Consider the following 4,031-nt stretch of genomic DNA (forward strand, 5'->3'; position numbering starts at 1 on the left):
GGCCTCCCAAACTCAATTCAGAAGCTGTTCATAAGTTATACCAGCTCCCCATCTACACTGAGGCGATGAAATTAATGGGCGGAGCTGTCGTTTGTACTCAGGTGATTCATATGAAAAGATTTCGGAGGTGATTATGGGCGCTCGACGGGAATAAACAGACTTTGAACGCGGAATGATAGTTGGAGATAGACGCTTGGGGCATTCTATTTCGAAAATCGTTAGGAAATTCAATACTCCGAGATCCACGGTGTCAAGAGCGTGCCGAGAATGCCAAATGTCAGACATCAGCTCTCATCACGAACAACGTAGCGGCCGACGACCTTCACTTAACGAGCGGGAGAAGCGGTGTTTGCGTAGAGTTGTCAGTGCTAACAGACAAGCAACACTGCGTGAAATAACCGCAGAAATCAACGTGGGACGCACGGCGAACGTATCCGTAACATAGTGAGGCGAAATTTGGCGTTAATGAACTATGGCAGCAGGCGAACGACGCGAGTCCTTTGCCAACAGCACATCACTTGCTGTGCCTCTCCTAGGCTCGTGATCATATCTGTTGGGCCCTAGACGAGTGGAAAACTGTGGTCTGGTTAGCTGAGTCCCGATTTCAGTTGATAAGAGCTGTTGGTAAGAATCGAGTGTGGCGCAGAGCCCACGAATCCATGGACCAAAGTTCTCAATAAGGCAACGTGCAAGCTGGTAGTGGTTCATCAATGGTGTGGGTTGTGTTTACGTGGAATGGACTGGATCGTCTCGTCCAGTTGAACCGATATTCATTGGAAATTGTTATGTTCGGTTACTGTCTGCAGCCATCCATACACTTCATGTTTCCAAACAACGTTTGCATTTTTATGGATGAGAGTGCCAATGTCACTGGGCCACAGTTGTTTGTAATTGGTTTAAGAAACGCTCTGGACAATTCGAGTGAATTATGGGACATAATCGAGAGGTCAGCTCGTGCACAAAATCCTCCGGCGGCAACCCTTCACAGTTTTGGACGTCTATAGAGGCAGCATGGCTCAATATTTCTGCAGGGGACTCCCAACGACATGTTGAGTGCATTCCATGTCGAGTTGCTCTCCGAATCAAGGTCCAACACTATATTAGGAAGTGACTTAAAACTGAAAGTGCTGTCTTCTCTCTTCTCTGTGAGGTACTGGACGGATTAAACAAAAGAATTCGAATGCTATGAATCCTTTTTGATTTAACTAAGGCATTTGAATGTATTGATCATAAAATATTGCTCCAGAAATTGGACCATTATGAAACATAGGGAGTAGCTCACAATTGGTTCAACTATTACTTTAATAACAAACAGCAAAAGGTCATTCTCCACAATGTCGAGACCCTGATATAGACTCTGGTGTAGAGAGAATTCTGGTTTTGACTTTTGTTATGAATGACTCGTATTCGCCTGTCACCTTCCTGAACATACCACAAGTCCAGTGTAGTCTTGCATAATCATCTTGTTCAGAATGTGTACAGTTGAGGAGATGCTGTTGATGATGAGGGAGGATTTTAATAAGTGTACTACATGTAAGCACACAGCTGAGGACTGTATCCATAGCTCCCTACATGAGGGTTGGAAGGGAAAGATGATGAACGAATGTAAGAAGAACACTTTTCAGAAAATAGTGGTGATACATCGCGATGGATAGAAGATACATTTCACAACCCATACAGATGGCTGCTTATGCTATGGCTGTCTACCTTTTTTGAAACTTCCCATCAACATGTTTAAGAGACGAATGTGAGTGTGATCTTCACCAACAATCCTAGACCACATGAGCTAGTTCTCAAAATTGCTACAGAGGGTACTTGAAGTGGGTATTGCTCCCACACCACTTTCTCTGAGGGAGGTAATAGGAACACAGCATTCCTCCCTCCCCATGTGAAAAGTTTAGAAGGTCAATTTGAATACTATATCCAGTCATATGATCATGATGGCAGGAGTGATAGAAGGCAAACGCGGCAGTCTGACAGTCTCAGTCAGAGGAGTTGTAGTAGCCATAAAGTGTCAACAGCAGCCAAGATCCTCATCCAATTCCGTCTCGTAGAAGAAATGGGAGAATAAGTACTCCTTACATATCTTTGCTACTATTACCACACGTAGCAGTTCTTTACTCAACTCCATGACTCTGTCAGTGGATGTTTATTGTTTACATTATTTCTTTGCTCAGCATGTCTGGACCAGCAGCAGCACCCAGTGGGTTGTTGGAATCTGCAGAGACCTCCGCTTTGTCCAGACTACCAGCAGTGACAGCCAAATGGTTGTCAGGACCTGCAGTGACATCAGGCCCATTGGGGGCTGCAGCATCATCGGATGCTGTAGCGCACTGAGGTGGCATGTTGGAGGAGGACATTGAGCAGCTGTTATCCATCCCACTCGTCGATTTGTGTAACGAAGCCACCCAGGCAGTCCCTGTATTTCTAAAGACGTATGTTGGTTGTCCTTCTCCACGCAGCACAGGTCAGTACTGGTCTCTGACATATGCACCATCCCAGAACATTCTGGTGTTACTGCAAGGACAGGATGAAGATGTGGTGGATGAGAAACTGCTAGTTCCTCCCAGTGCTCTAATGCTATTTAATTTTTAAGTCATAATGTAACAGCCAGCGTCTCAAAGCGCCTAAATATTGATATAAAAGCACCAGTGCACAGTGACTGGCATGTTGTGTTAGAGACTGAAAATTCACTGAGAGGTGTTAAAATAAGGTTTTACAGCGACAGAATGGGATGAACTGTGTAATGCAGAAAGCTACATCAATCTCCAGATTATCCCGCTCTTCCCCAGAATTTTGCTGTACCAACATGACGTTATCCATAACACCAGTGTACGATGGCACTATACTCATGCTGAGATCACGTGGTTGGTCCATTTACTTACACCCTCTACAGTTACAAACTTGTTCAGTCTGTGGATGGTGCCGTCCATTGTGCTGAATAGATGGAACAGATGGTTGCCTTATATTCAAAGTGCATATAAACATATTGTGAACTATCTCCAAATGTATAGTATGCATGTAGACGATTTAAAACGCCTTATTAACATGAGACCAAAAGAAGAAGCTGAAGGAATACCCAACAGTTTGAGGGAAATACATGCTGAATTCTGTACTTATAAGAAACCGTTATTTGCTAAATACATACTGGTACAAAGAAAGGATCTGTATATTTTACTGATGAACTGCATCCTGTGAACAATAACTGAAGTGTAAATAAAATATATTATCATAAAACAACTGTTTACTTCATAAACCTCTCATTATAATTCAGCCATTGCAGCTCAGTTGGTAAGGTGCTGATTGCACTGTAATGCCTACATATATTATTACAACTGTTTTGTTCTATAAAAACCCATTGCATACCAATACCTGACGTACCATCATGTCAGGATGGGTGAAGCATTAGAACTCTGTGGTAAGCGACTGACTGGTCCTCTGTGGAAGAAGACCATAAGAAGAAGGAGAAGAATGGGATACTCCTCCCTGATAATACTCGACCAATAATTGTAGATCCATCTAGTCGCAGCAAGACAAATGTTCTCACGTTGCTGCTAACACACCTCGATGGAGTCTTTTGAGCACGTATGTGTATTTTCAAAAACAGTTTCAGCCCAAGTACCAGTTCCTGCAAAAGATACTCAAAGTTCAATGGTGTAACATACATAACATTCAGTCACAGCAGTGAAATCCCTCCACCAGAAGAAGTGAAACCAAACACAGTGTTCATATTTAATAATGTTCCTGTGTAAAAGCAGCACCAAATTCAACTATATTTCTGTTTTGGTCGTCACATATGAGTTGACACGTTTTATTTGAGTCCAACATATTCCACAATGCAGAAACAATTGGTGAGGGATTATGCAAATCTCATTATAGCATTCAAACAAGACAATTTGAATTTAAATCATATTTACATGTAGGAACCGATACATGAGTCAGTGAATTTATAAAGATAGGGGGAGATTGTTGGAGTCATACACAGTACATGTTTCTTGTTATCGATAAAACACAAAAACTGAATGACGGTA

Source organism: Schistocerca nitens, chromosome 1 (genome assembly GCF_023898315.1).
Source record: "Schistocerca nitens isolate TAMUIC-IGC-003100 chromosome 1, iqSchNite1.1, whole genome shotgun sequence".
In the NCBI taxonomy this organism is placed as follows: Eukaryota; Metazoa; Arthropoda; class Insecta; order Orthoptera; family Acrididae; genus Schistocerca; species Schistocerca nitens.